The sequence below is a fragment of the Morone saxatilis genome, unplaced genomic scaffold (genome assembly GCF_004916995.1).
Source record: "Morone saxatilis isolate NCDOM2014 unplaced genomic scaffold, NCSU_SB_2.0 Contig8, whole genome shotgun sequence".
NCBI classification, from domain to species: Eukaryota; Metazoa; Chordata; class Actinopteri; family Moronidae; genus Morone; species Morone saxatilis.
In genome coordinates this window covers 13,743,196-13,758,324 of record NW_023340257.1, presented here as the reverse complement: position 1 = coordinate 13,758,324, position 15,129 = coordinate 13,743,196, and the positions used below count along the sequence as shown (strand labels likewise).

The window sequence follows — 15,129 nt, the reverse complement described above, 5'->3', positions numbered from 1 at the left end:
CACACACACACACACCTGACAGCCTGACAAGGCTATTCCACAATTTCTGCTTTGCTCATTTTAGTCTAGGAACGCATGAAATACTTAAAGATAGATGTAATTTCAAGGAGTCTGTGTTCTGTGACTGTGTGAAAATGTTCTCCTTCAGTTGGACAATAGGAACCACATCTGGGGCACCTGCATAGCTCACCTGGTAGAGCTTGTACCAAGTCTGAGTCCTTGCTTCAGCAACACAGGGTTCGAATGGGATCTGCGGCCCTTTGCTGTGTGTCATCTCCTCTCTCTTTCTCCCCTCTTTCCTGTCACTCTTCAACTGTCACTATCAATTAAAGGGAATAAAAGCCCCCCCTAAAAAGAACCCCATCTGAATGGACACACAGGAGCGTATTATGGGGAGGGATTTTTCTGATTTTCGTAAAAAATTCAACCTTAATCCCAACATCAGCCTTTAGCCTAGAACAGGAATAAAGGCCTATACACATCAGGGACATGATGAATAAACCACCTGAAAACACTCGGCTGTGAATGTGTTGCATCAAAACTATTAATACAGACAGCGATGCAAACTTGTGACTCATTAAAATAAAAACTTCACTCCACACACACTGCAGATTGCAGGGACCGCAGCGGCTTGCGGAAAACTGTAGCATTTTACAGAGCTCCTGCAGATCTCAGGAGTCACACTGCAGCACCGAACGGCTTGCAGATAGAGAGGTCACACTCACCAAGGTTCACTGTCCCAGGAGGTCTCCAGTCCAGTCCGCTAAGATGTATTAATATGTTAAAACAGCAAAGTCACACAAGACAAACAAACTAATCAAGGCAGTAGTAGACCCATGTTCTGCGTGGTAAAAGTACTGGTTTTGTGAGTTTTGAAGAGAGCATGGTTGGTATAGCATAGCATAGTTGGCAAATCCCACATGGCAGTCATGTGCATAGGGAGCTATTGTCAAACCAAGTCACTTTTGTCACATTGTCTTTGTTTGTTTTTTTGGAGTCTCTTGTCATATAATAGAAAAATGGACCTCGATCCAAAAAAAAAAATTACTTTGTTTATTTGCTTAATATTCACATTCGGTGTGAAAGTACTGATGATAGAAACAACAGCCCCCAGTGTGTAAAGGGTTTGAATTGACATGCTATTACATAAAATGTGTAGTAAGATGCTAAAATCGCGGGTACAAATCTTGAAAAGTGTTCTCATCTCAGAATGAATCAAATTATCTGCCCATTGTCTCTTAAGTAAGTTTCAGCTGCTCCCTTTGGGCCACAGTATGTGGTCTTAAAGTGTGGAACAAATAGGTGAAGGAATTCTTTCACACCAGCTTCTATTGTCCTCATGAACAATTACCAGCTGTTAGGACTTCCTTGTACTACTTTGTCATTGTGTTGTGGTTGTTTAGGTTCAAGAGGAACAACAAACTATAGTATAGTGTTAAATCATAACAGAAGTTATCTCGGGGCACTTTTTTTAAATGAGCAGGCCAAGATCGTACTCCTTATAAAATGATGAACAGTAAAGAAACTCCAGCTCAACCGTCATTCATGCATGCATACACACATCTGTACACACTGTACAACATAATGTGTTTTGCAGTGTATTTCATTTTAACTATCCAGCTTTTTTGATGTTACATTGCCTTTGCAGTCATATAAGCCACTGCATTAACACACAAGTGAGTGGCACATTCAAATCAGTGAAAATCAGGCAAATCAGTGTATGAGTTAACTAATCAGTGAAGTGCGGAGAAAATGTTCAGATGAATGAGAACAATAAAAGTGACTCCTTTCTTACTTTTCTACTTTACCAGATTAGGAATTGAAATTCTTAAGATTTCCAGTCCATCCCTCATATTTCCTCTAAAGATCTGAAAAGGATAGGCAAGATGGCAGCAGTTCAATCAAGCCAGCCATATCCTCCAGGCTCAGGGGATTTCATATTTGGATCTTCTATTCAACTTTTTAAACTGTGCGTATGGCTTATTTATCAAAGTAACCAAAATGGAGGAAAGCTGTGCACACAACTTTCATTCATAGATTACAGATGTCTGTGGAATTTCAACAATCACCCGCTCGCCTAAGCTCCCAACAAAGTATCCGCTAAGTTATGGTTAAATGACTGGTCCTTATTCATATGTATTCACATCAATATATCTATAATATTCAGTACTTGTAAGATTAGAAGTAAGATTATACAGGTGTTCACAATGTTGTTTCCAACCCTTGTAATGTTACACTAGCACATATTTCGAAACTTAAGTTTCCTTGTAAGTCGTGGATCTGAGAAGGTTGCTTAACAAATGGCAGCAACCCAACCATTTCTTACAAAGTTCAACACAATGATGATTTTGTTCTGTGGTAGCGTTAACAAAGGAACAAATACAATACAGAAACTCTAATAGATCTGTGTGAAATATTTAACACAGATCTATTAGCGTTTCTGTATTTAAATAACACAGGGAAAAGACCAAATCTAGGCCATATCTACTAAGTTCTCTCTTTGTTGTGTAAATCCAGTCTTTGCATGCAGTAAAACACAGCTCTGACATGTGTAAAACAGACCGTTGGCCACAAGCCCAAGCATGACGGGTCACAGGTCGGAGTCACTGTTCTCTAAACCACTGAGACAGGGGACTTTTGACCCTGCAGTACCTCCTCTGGCCAAAAGGAGGACTGCTGGATAGCTCATTATGTGTGCGTGTGTCTCGGAGTGTGTGTGTTATAGCTGTCCTGACTTGCAAAATTCTCAGGAACAGCCTGCACTGGAGTCCTGTGAAGTCATGCAGTGGGTAACGACAGGCGAGAAGTTTCTGGAATGACACGTTAGCTCAGATTCCCGAGGTGCGCACATCAATTGCTGCTCTTGAATTACACACAGATTTTTACTTAATTCAGTCTCTGTAGAGATACATTAGAGATACATAATTCACTAACTGATTATTTCCTGTTGCATTCTATAGGCTGTAATTGTTTAGCCCGTGCACAAGGATCTGTATTGTTTTGCTCTGATATCCTTGGCTCTGTCCTAATCTCTCTCGTCAGAGCTGCTGGCCTTTGGCTCTGCGGCTCTTCCCAGCCACAGCTTCCCCCTGACTGGGCCCCTGCCGTCCTGCTCTCCGCCTGGCCCCGACCTTTAGCTACATACCAGAACACATAGCAGCCAGGACAAAGGGCAAATGCACACGACGCATAAACACACTCATACAGTAGATACCAGCTCCCTGTTTAAAATGCACACACACTAATGCAAAGGTGTTGTCTGTGGCACAGGAAATATTGAATCAAGGTCTGTGATGTGCCACAAGAAGGGTATATAACTTCAAGTGATTACACACACACACACACACACACACACTCAAGCCATGGTCACTGACACAGCCACCTTCACAGTTCACACACTCACATGAGCTTGGTTACCCAGTGTTACCAGCTGGCTATAGTCAAATATTTTGTGATAGAACTGGGGGCCAATAGATAAATGATACGCACACACGCAAATACATAATAAACTGCAAAACACTTCACAGTATTCAAGAATGGATGAAATCCAGATCTTTGACAAGTAAAAGCACAAATGCTCTGCTAAAATTGTCCTTAAAGGTCCAGTGTTTTAATATTTAGGAGGATCTACTGACAGAAATATAATATAATATTCATTCAAGTATATTTTCATTTTGATTTTCACTGTTTCCACTAATCCTTTTAAAAAAATCTTAATATGAGTCTTTTATACCTATAGACGTTGTTGGTTAACTTCAATGGAGTAAGCCAAGATATCCTTATTTTTAGTCCCCAATACACGTCATGATGAGTTGATTTTAACATTTAAAATCAGTGTCCCTTAAAAGGGCCAGTGTTTGAGGATTTAGTGGCATCTAGCAGTATTGTTGCAGATTGCAACTACCCCGCTTCACCCTTCCTTTTCAAGCACAAAGGTGAATATTTGGTGCCTGCAAAATGTGCGTAAAACACAAACGGCTCGATCTACAGCCAGTGTTTGATTTGTCCATTCTGGGCTACTGTAGAAAAATGGCAGACTAACATGGCGGACAAACATGGCATGGTAAAAATACTATACAAATATAATATAAATAATAATCTGCAGCAGTACACATCAACAGCCCCAATTAGAAAAATGTACCACACTATTACAAACTGTAATAATCCTATTTAAAGCATCATTTTTGCCTCTTTTATCTCTTGATTTTAAGGGCAGAGTTGGTTTAAGAGGTTGATTTAGACAATGCATAGCTGTAACGTCTCTAGTTGTCAATGGTGTCAATATTAATTGACTGTATAGTTTTGATGAGACACTAACAAAGACAAGGCAAATCCTCCTGTACCCATGCTGTGAATTAATAGAGCTGATTGACTTGATAGCCCTGCACAGACCTAATCCTACTGTTTACTTTCAACAAAGGCTCTCTACCGCCTATGGCAAACAAAATGAAAAAGAAACCTGTATACAGATAGAGAAACTAACAATAATCACAGGACATTCTCATGAGACCATTTGTTCTGATGCTAAACAAACAAGATTATCTAAAGCATTAAAAATCATGCTGCTGCATTGTGTGAAGTGAATCTATGTATTTTGTCTTATGCTTAGCATGCAAAGGCAGAAACATACATACAACTTACTTAAAAAGGCCAACCAAAAGCAAATCGATGTTCCCAACACCAGACACATAACAGATGCATATCATCACATTTAAATGTTTTCATATAAGGCACAAAACATAGCTTTTGATGCACATTTTGATCAGCTAATGACAAATATAAAACTCCAAACATTTTTATCGTTTTGTACAAGGACAATCATAAAGGTGCTTTATTTTGTACCACCTTTCCCAGTCTTGTGTATTAGGCTTTAACTATAGCTCCATTTTCTTGACTAATGTCCCCGTGCAAAAGATTAAACAAAGAGAAGAGTTACTGTCTATACATTATTTCTTGCAGCTGCAATAAACATATACAATTTTTTAAACTAAGTTATAAATTGATCATTTAAATTTTAAAAAGTGTTTAATCAATCTTAATTTATCGGACAGTTTTTTAATTTCCATCTGTTATGACCTCTCTTTCCCTTGATTTAACAGTCAATATATGCGATCTATAATAAAAGAGTATGTCACAGGTTTGTCACATTTGAAATTAAATTACATGATGTTTGTTGCAGTTGTTATTCAACCTACTGCATAAATGTTCTGTTTTTAGCTGATTACCTTAATGGAATTGCTCTGGCTTATGGTTTCATCATCTCATACACTATTGTCTGTTCTTTTCTGGTTTTTGTCAGTACTAAATGCCATGATGTCAGTGACGTCATCCTATTACAAAATCCAGCCTGTGCTACCATCATTACTCATTGTTTAAAGTAGTCCTGCGCTGTGATCAAGCTATGTGACGGTGCTGTATTGACCTTTCCTGCCGGGCCAGTGGGGATATGAGAGAGGGAAGTGAGATATTGAATGTGATTGAAGTGCAGCCAACAGAGAGTATTTCCCCCAACGAGCTAGAATAATCTGTTGGTTGGACCAGGTCAAGGGATTAAACGGGTGCTGTTCGGCGGCCATCCCGTCTGACCTCAATACACTTAACCTGGCCCAGTCCTTAAGACAAATCGTCTACCTGTTTAGAAGCAGTTGTATAAAGCTACAAAAAAATGCAGTAAGTCTGCAAAAGAAAAGTATGATATTAATAGAAGGCCCAGTTGGTGGTGCAGTAAAATGTTTTTATTTATTTATAATCCTTGAAATGGTGGGAAGTGTTTATTTTTTTGATGAATACCAAATTCTATATTTCATATCAGTTTAACCCAATTTCACCCCCTTTAGCACACCAGCAACTTACTCTGAGCTTCTTACCAAACAAAATTTAGACTACTGCTCCCGAAAAATAAGTAAACCATCGTAGTAAGTAATAATACATTTATCTTTTTGAGAGAGCTTTAATCTCTAAGCCATTGTTATACTTACTATGACACTACAAGTGACTTATGATCCTAAAAATGAGAACCTGAGAAATTATTAGCTACTACTTTCTAACATGTGCAACCTGTGGTTCAACTCCTGCACACTGTAGTTTGATTTTAACTCACCACCTTGAGGCGCACTATATATCTTTAAAAGGAGCTGTATTGCTTTGGAGCTCTGGAGCTAAACCAAGTTATGTGAATAATGCATCGATCCCAGCCTTACAGTATCACAGTCCACTGTTACACTCTGCATGACTGAACACAAACCCAGTGAACTTGGAAGTCTCTCTGCTAACAGTCCCGGAAGAGATTATCCACTCCGAAGCCCTATTTCAAACGCAATGTCATTTCCTGATGAAGGACGACCACTGAAACAGGCAGACGTTTGACTGGAGAACCTGATGGCGAGCATGCCCTTGTGGGAGACAGCCGCATCTGACGGGGTTTAATATGGACCATGTGCTGTCTGAGGGTAGGACGGACTGAGCTGGTCCTGGTCTTCATGAGCAACTATTGACAATTTCCTCAAGTATGCGTGAGATGCACACAGAGAGGCACACTCCCAGATACACACACACACACACACACACACTTTTTCCATCCTAGTAAGGTTGTTGCATGCAGCTAAAAGCCAGCTAAGCCTGCTCTCACGCGGTGCGCACTATCCTATTTCCATTCTATTAATCAATCTACAACTTTATTAACACTGTAATCAAAAATTATTATCCTTTATAATTTATCTATCTGATCTATCTATCTAATCTATCTATCTATCTATCTATCTTGTAAGAAATGAAGATACTGGTTACAGCTCAATTCTTCGTAGCTGAACCTCCCAGCTTAAAACACTCAAAAGCTGCCTCTGGTCATGGGCATGAATCCAAAGGATGCATGCACTAGAGGATGGGTTCAGCATCCACTATTTCACTTGAGTAAAATTAGAGGAAGCTTGGAGTTGGCCTACATTCACTAAGAAGAAAAAAAAATTAAATAATTTACAGTAATATCTTTAACAATACTGTATGTTTTTATGAATTATACTTTATCCCATGAAGTACAGCAACACTGGCCTGCCTGGGGTTGGCCTCTGTATATTTGCTCAGTCATGTAAAACACCCTGCCTACCGCCAGGGTTTTTGGGGTTTTTTTTTAAAAAAAATTTATTTTTCTGGGCGTTTTTGTGGGGCCCTTTTTTTTTATGTAGAACCCATGGTGGCTGACATGGTGAAACTCCATAGAGTCCCGGCTCCTCCTGTAAATAGTGCTTTATATTTGACCATTGGACAGATTGAAGAAGACCAAGGAAAAAAGACGACTGAAGTAGGGGTGACAACGCTAAGGGCAAACAGGAAAAAATTAAACCCAGACCCTGTGTGGTATGGGACTCTACAGTGAGCCTATTGGGCCCATAACTAAGCAGCACTTCTTAGCTCACTAATTATCTTATTACAGGTTTTATATCAAAAACACGCCAAGAAATCAGTTTTTACAGGGGGGTTTATGTATATGGTCATGGACATTGTTGGCTGGGCGCAGTAAACTTCCTGGATTATACCATAGAGACGCTTGCCAGGCCAACCGCGAGAACTCCCATGGTGGAATCAATCTCCTCCATCTATCTCCATGGCAAGAAAGAAAATAACGCACCTTCCCCAAAAAAGGTGCAAAAACTTTCTCCTAATTCTCATAAATGTGTTTATTTCACCTTATCTAGAACTAAAACATAACCCTCAGGGCACAGTGACACTTAATACCGGAGGAGTGGAAAAGTAATGCACACATGTTGAAGTTTTCTGGTTTAACACAAGTGAAACTGTTGCCAGTGTAATGCAAACGCCTGCATTACAAGCATTTGAACGTATCCAAAAAAAGAGCCCATGTTGATTCCTCTCTTTAGTGCTAATAACTCATACAAGTTAGCTTGGAAATCCAGAGGGCCCACAAATTTTTCCCAGTCTGCCTCTGCCCTCTCATCTTACAGGTTAAGTTGTCAGGATTTTCATGAATCCTGAGCGCCTCCCCACCAGTAACAAAACGTCATTAAAGGTGCAGCGCCGTCCAGGTCTTTTATAACTTCTGGTTAGGGTAAGCTCCACTCTTCTACAAAGCCCACTCCAGCAACATAGACATGGTAATGGGCCTCCGCGTTCTGCTTTATTAATGTGGCTCAAGGGGACACAATCCACAGTGGTGTGTACAATAGTATGAAAACTATATCGTATGGTTTCTTTGTGTGTGTGTGAGTGTGAATGTGTGTGCTTTGTGCGACCCTCACAGCCATTTAAAGGAATTAGTCTGGCACTTACAACTGTGTCGACTTTCCAAAGAATTCATACATAGAGGCCTTACTGAAGAACACTAAGACTCGAACAGAGCACCCCTTTGCTGACGTCACCCACCATCCCACACCACAACCACCACCCACACCACCACACACCCCACACTACACCCACAAACACACATACGTTGAATTAGGAGTGAAGGGATGCAGGCAGCAGATTGCAGACACACAATACCGGTTCTCTTTCCTTTTGTTACACTATCCTGCGTCCCACTCTCACTGCATTCCCACTTTCTCTCTCTTTCGTCTCACAGCCCACCTATCTGGAACTACCATCTATTTTGGGAGCTCAGTGCCGGCCAAGTGTCGGCTGCAATGTGTAGAACACATCACGGGTAGGGGCCCCTTTGAGACAGGATGCTTTCTGGCTTAGGCACAGTGGTAAGTGGGTGTAGGCTACTTTGTAATCTTTCAATCCCTGGCTGTACATTGGTTTTCAAATCCCAGTTTGCACCTTTTTGTGACACATTTGCTATGATGACATTTAAACTCTTTAAATCAGCATTAGACAACTGTGTTATTAGAAATGCTGGGTTAAAAATCAGATTTTCGATACAAATCTAACCTCTGCTCAACTTATTCTTCTTTTTCTGACTTGTCCCTGGTTGGATTTTCACCTGTTGTGTTTCCACATTCAAAACATTCATGACAAAATCAAACAAGATTACTTTGCCTTAGGTTTATGAAGGCTAGAACAATTTTTGCAGAGATGGGTGCCAGTAATGTGCTCCTTATACTGTGGCTCCTCATATGATTTATGATCATGTCTATTACACAGTTAAATATGACAAAAAGCTCTGAAGACAGTTACATTATTGACTGTTTCAGCAAATTGCTTTATTCATTGTTCATCTATCAAAGCTACACGGCTGAATGAGACAAAACAGAGGACCGTGGTGATACATTTCCTACATTTAAAATAAAAAGACAGACAGTATGATAAAAAACAGACCTCACCACATTTCAGCTGCTGACATTTCTACATTTACACTTCAATTCTCATGAGCGAGTTGCTGACATTTTTGTACATTTCACAAAGTTTGCTACATCAAGCAAGTGAATACTCCTAATAAATCAATGTGTTTATTTCAAAAGCACTGGCACTCTTTTTTTCTTTTTTTCAGACAACAGAGAGAACCCTCTGGAGTCTGTCTATTCTTCAGCGGATGTTTTATATGTGTGTAAACTGTAACACATTTTATTTCAAAAGACATGTTTAAAACTGTGAATTATTTATATTTTCAGTGATTTACAATGCCATACATACATACATACACACACTGTGTATTAATAGTGAAACAATAATATTTTGAGTGATTAACACAAAGGATTTGTACATTTATTTTTGTGTCTGTATCACATTCTTATATTTTGGGTTCCTGTCAGCTTTATACTTTGTTAACCTGACAAAAGTCAGACTTATAGCTTTTAGCCATCACCCAGCAGTTATGTCTCTTCTATCACCATCCTGTCCTCCAGGAATGAGGCGTGATTCTCTTTTGCATTTATCTGTTTTTAAATTCATGTGATTCACAGAAAAAATAGACTTTTTTAGTTTTTAAATCAAAGACTGCAGCTGTCGTCTAGACACTGCGTTTGGTATATTTAGCTTTGTGGGCTGTGTAATGGTCCCTGAAATTGTAGTTTTTCAGGAATGAAGAGTATTCCAACAGCTCCAAGCACCATAGTTTACCTCTGCATCAACTTAAAAGAGAAAGTATTTCTCACTTCAGCAAACCATTGCTCTGCCACATATATTTTTTTCTACATGGCAAGGACTCCTGAAGCACTGAAACTGAAGTCCCTTCATTTTTTAATAAAACTTGCCTCAGTGGCTGAGTGTGATAGGACATGGATTTTATTAGAGCATTGTGTTTTCATGAGGTGACAGTGCACCTGGGACCTCATTAAAATCTACTTGGAAGGAGACCATTCTTTTACTTATGCCTACACCTAATTTAGAAAAATGACACTTTCCATCCAATTGCCCGTTCCTGACATATTTGAGCACGCATGGACAAAATTCCCTCACCTCAGTGTCCTAAAGCAGCTACTTTATATGAATTGAAACTTTTAATATTTTAAGATTACGAAGGACAAAATACAGTACAGTTGGCTCACCATACAATACTATTATTATATATGACACCTTAAAAAGGGAGCTGGAGAGCTCATATAATCACATTTGATTTGTCTGTCGCAATAAACAATGAGTTGAGTGAATAGTGCTGATGCTACAGATCTGCAGGATTTCATTTATTGTTTGCTCATATGATTCAGATTTGTTGTTCTTTGTTCTTATCTTCTAATATATCTCACTGTTTTGCAGTAAATTGAATGTTTGTCTCCATCTTGATAAAGGTTATTAGAATGTGTAAATATCAGGGACAATGATGGAAATAAGTCCAGGAAACAGGGATGGTTGTTGATGGTGTTATGTTATTTAATAATACCAAGTTTAAACACTAATTAAGCACCACTTACACACAATCACTTAGAATTATATTTATCCATAATTATTACACAATGTAAATGAGTTAAAACACATTCCTGAACAATATAATAACTTTTTTTTTTATCATGCTTTACCTTAACAGATTAAACATTTCAAAATTTTAAGTAATCAGATCACTTGCATTTTGATCAGTGCATTATGTGTGTGTGTGATCTCCTATTTAGTTCCTGCTTGCTTTAAACCACAAGATGCACTTTTCCCTCAGGGGCTAAAGGCCACAGAGGATTGTGGGAGCACGCTGTGCCACAGGCTGCGGTTGCGTCACCACCAGTATTGAGTCAGGTGCACTCCCAAGGATCTCGCTGCCAGCTGCCGTCGAGGCAGGGATAATCTGCCTAAGCAGCTTTCACATGATTTTACCCACAGGGAAGAATTTAGGAGAGGTTTGTAAACCTCTTCAGACCTGGCCTTGGAGCTTCTTCCTGCTTTGACTTAAGAGGTGAACAAGGGCTGGACAGCAGACACCACACCAGAGAATACTTTAGTCTAAAAAAAAAAAAACTACTCCACGTATTTGCAATTTATTCCACCCTGCCAAATCTAGGATATGTGCATCTTGTCCATTAGTGCTTTGTTCTCGGAATTTCTATTTCAAAGTATGCTCAAACACATCATCTATCACTCCATTAGCCATTATATTGCAAGCCAGTGATAAGGCACATAGATCACATCTTAAATAGATGTCCTGAGGGAGAATATCTCTACAGCAGATAAAGAACAGAATTCGATTTATCTTCTTGAAGAAATTGTCTGTGACCTTCTCTGTGAGGGTCAGAGGACCTTGAACAGACGAAGTTAATCTACTAACAGTTAGGGGTCAAAGTCAATGGCCTGATGTCGATACATGCTGTGCAAAGATGTGACTGGTATTACATTTTCCAAACTATATTAGTAAAATTCCCTTAAAAAAGAAGATATTTTTGCTTTAAAAAAAACTTATGGAAATATGGCTTTCATGACCATTTTAAATGAGTAACAATATATAATCTAAAAATGCTAACCAACCATTCAGCCAATAGCAACATTTTAACACGTCATAGCATAAAAGCAAACATGTAATCAATACCATGAGTTATGGCTTTCCATAGAGGTCCCAGGTCTCTTCTATGAATACTGATATAAACTCACTGGGACACCTAAAGGAGCCAATGTTAATGTTTCACCTGTTTTTTTTGTGTGTGTCTATTCTAGGTTACAGTTACGCACTGTAAAGAGGCTGTTTTTCTGCTAGTGCAGTGAACTGAGAACATGGCGTTGGTATCTAATTTCTGTCTGCCGTATCATAATCTTAACAGAAATCAACATCAGAATTTTAGTTCATGTTAAGTGCCGAACTGACAGATAACTGCACTACAGTACAGCATTACGATACAGCACTAGTCACTATCTCAACTTCATATACAGTAAATTGCTTGAGTAAGGACTTGCTATTACTGCTCAGAGCAGCTCACACCTTAAGAAGATTATTGTTTATGTTCCCTCTGGCAGTATAATGTATGTCTCCAAACAAGAAAGTGAGTTAGTTAAGTCCATAAGCCTCGAGCCCGGAACACCAAAGTGCTGTAGTTCCCCTTTCGCCATGTGACTCTGAACCACGAGTCGAACGAAGATAAAACAAAGTACCTATACATTATTAAAATTCAGTGCTGCCAATAATGTTGAAAAATGGAAACAGACACAATTTCTGTAATTATAAAACATTTGCGAGTGTATGACACAGCAAAGTACATATTATACAGCCCCTAATTCCAATTTTAAATGCTTTCAACTTAATGATAAGTTTTATGCTGTAACATAACTGTGAGCCAGTAATGAATATATTATGATTGATGGTGTGTAGGTTGACTCAGTCCTCCTTTAATGATGCTTCTCCATCTCTCTGTTTGCAGCAGCTGTCTGTTCACCTCTTTCTGTGATGCTGTTCTGCTCGCTCACCCCTGCACAGCTGGCACAGCAGCTGGCACAGGCACAGGTACAGGCCACCCAGGTCTAGCAGCACGGGTGTGGCACATCTGGATGGCAAAGAGGGAGGAAGAGAGGGGGGTGCACACACACAAATTCAAATGCATACGACCAGAAAGCAAAACAGCCTCATCCTGTTGGGTCAGGTGGATTCAACTTACTGCAGGTGTTTCTCCTCCTCATGCATCCCCTCCTTCCACGATCTCTTAATGCACTCACAGGCCGATTCCCTGAGAGAGGATCAGGCAGACGAGTCACTGACCTGAAACTAACCTACACAACACACAGGGTCAAGGTGTGACCCTTATATACACTGGTGTGGTGCATTAATGCAGGTACTGGCAGTGCTACCTAAAGAGGATGTACGGGAGAGAGAGAGAGAGTAATCCCATTGGTGTTTCCCGGCTGTGTGTGTGTATGTCACTGGGGTGATGGAGGATTGTGGGGGTGGAGGGGGATGAGAAAAAGGTCTGCCAAGCATAAAGGACAGAGAGTTAAAGAGGAGCAGACAAGAAGATAAGGAGATTGGGACACAGACAGGGAGCTAAGAGCCAGACCACGTTAAAGGTATTCGAGAAAAGAAGACGATGTTCTTCAGGCAGGCTGAGGAAAGGAGGGTGCCCAGTTCTTGCTTCCATCTGCGGTGTTAAGTAAGAGCTCGAGGAGTGAAAGAAAGCAACAGAGAGCATGTGTGCAAGGGAGAGTAAGCCGGGGCATCTGGTTTTGTTAAGGCCTCAGAACATTCCTTCCCTCTGTTCGACTCTGGCTGGCAGCTTTTAAAGGGACACGTTCGCTCTCATATCCTGCTCTGGGCATCGCCCTCTCTCTTGAAGTTCGATTTACAGCCGCTGAGGGTCACAGGCAAGATGTCTGTCTGTTTATATGTGTGCTCTTCTGCATGACACTCGGGGTTGTTACAGGAGAGAAATGTTATATATCTTTTTAATGACATGGGAGTAAAAGCAGAAGCATGTTGATGACAGCAGACTTGAGCTGTCTATCTTTTTATTTTCTTATTTAAAGATCTGTTCCAGACATGTCTTAAGACATATACAAAGTGTGCTTGGAACAATATTGTGTGTCTGTTATGTCTTTTCTGCAAAAAAATTCCACATTAAAATCCTCGAAAAAGGCATCTACACCTTTTACCTCATTAAAATGACAGAATCTATAAATATGTTATTTCCTGCTGGACACTTCTATAAGTTGCAAACTGGACCAGGATTGACTTCCAAACTATTTGTAATGTCTCATGATTGTAGGCCTGTGCCTTAAAATCTGTTGAAACTTTCCATTTTCAGCAGATGAACGAATAAGAAACTACAATGCCTGTGAAATGCATGAAAAGGCTAAAGTCCTTCTCTACAGACAGTGTTTGGTTTGTCCATTCTGGGATACTGTAAAAACATAGCGGTTCAACATGGTGGCCTCCATGGAAGGCGACCCGCGGCATCTGTAAATATAAAAGACTTATTCTAATTTTACTCATTCTTTTTAGTTTCGCATAATATTTTCCATTTCTGCCAACAGATCATCCTAAATGTTACACACTGGACCTTTAAGTGTCATAAGTTTGGGGATTTTCTCATTATTCATAAAACACACAAACACAAATCCACTGTAGCCACTATCAAGTAGGATTCTTTGATTAGTATCAACAATAATATTAATATAGACAAAAAGTGGAACCACCCTGTCAATGTTTTTATATATAAAATAATGATTCAACTTTAATAGCTTTAACTGTGATTACAGATCTATTAAGCTCCAGCTTTAGTAGACAGCTTCTAGTCTTTTGGAGGTTTAATTTCACTGGAAAATTTTGTATAGCTAATAATCCATTTCAGATGTTTTGTTTTTCCTTAAAATTTTAACGAGGAGTTGTATTTCAAGCCTGAAATAAGAACAACAACTAAAAAAACCTAAGATGTGACTGCTGATGCTCGACTAAAATTTGTTTTTGGGATGATGCAAGCCAGGTGAAACTTAGTGTGCCAACACAGTATAACAACATTATAATAAACATGTCATTAAAAACAAACACTAAACCGCACAGCTATCATAAAAACAAACCCAAAATGACAGAGATGAGTCTGCAGTCCCATGATGCAATGCTTTTGTTTCATGATACAGCAGGTGTCATGGTATGAATCTCAACACATGAACATGCTGCATAAGTAACAGGGTTTTCACGCAGTGGCTGACAGTGCTTGTTATTTCACACGATGGTCAGAGGCTGGATCGGTCATTATCCTCATGTCACTCTTGCGGATGGACAGGTCTTCGGTGCAGGAAAGGGCCGACCACAACAGTTCTTCAGCTGGCAGCTTTAGC

General features: G+C 39.6%; 1 long non-coding RNA gene across 1 annotated transcript in view; it reads right to left on the bottom strand.

Moving 5' to 3' along the window:
* Window positions 1-10,668: 10,668 nt before the first annotated feature.
* Window positions 10,669-15,129, bottom strand: part of LOC118342232 — a 22,093-nt gene continuing 17,632 nt past the window's right edge. The window contains exon 3 of the long non-coding RNA XR_004797467.1: window positions 10,669-13,025. This is a non-coding gene — a long non-coding RNA (uncharacterized LOC118342232). The remainder of the gene's footprint in view (window positions 13,026-15,129) is intronic.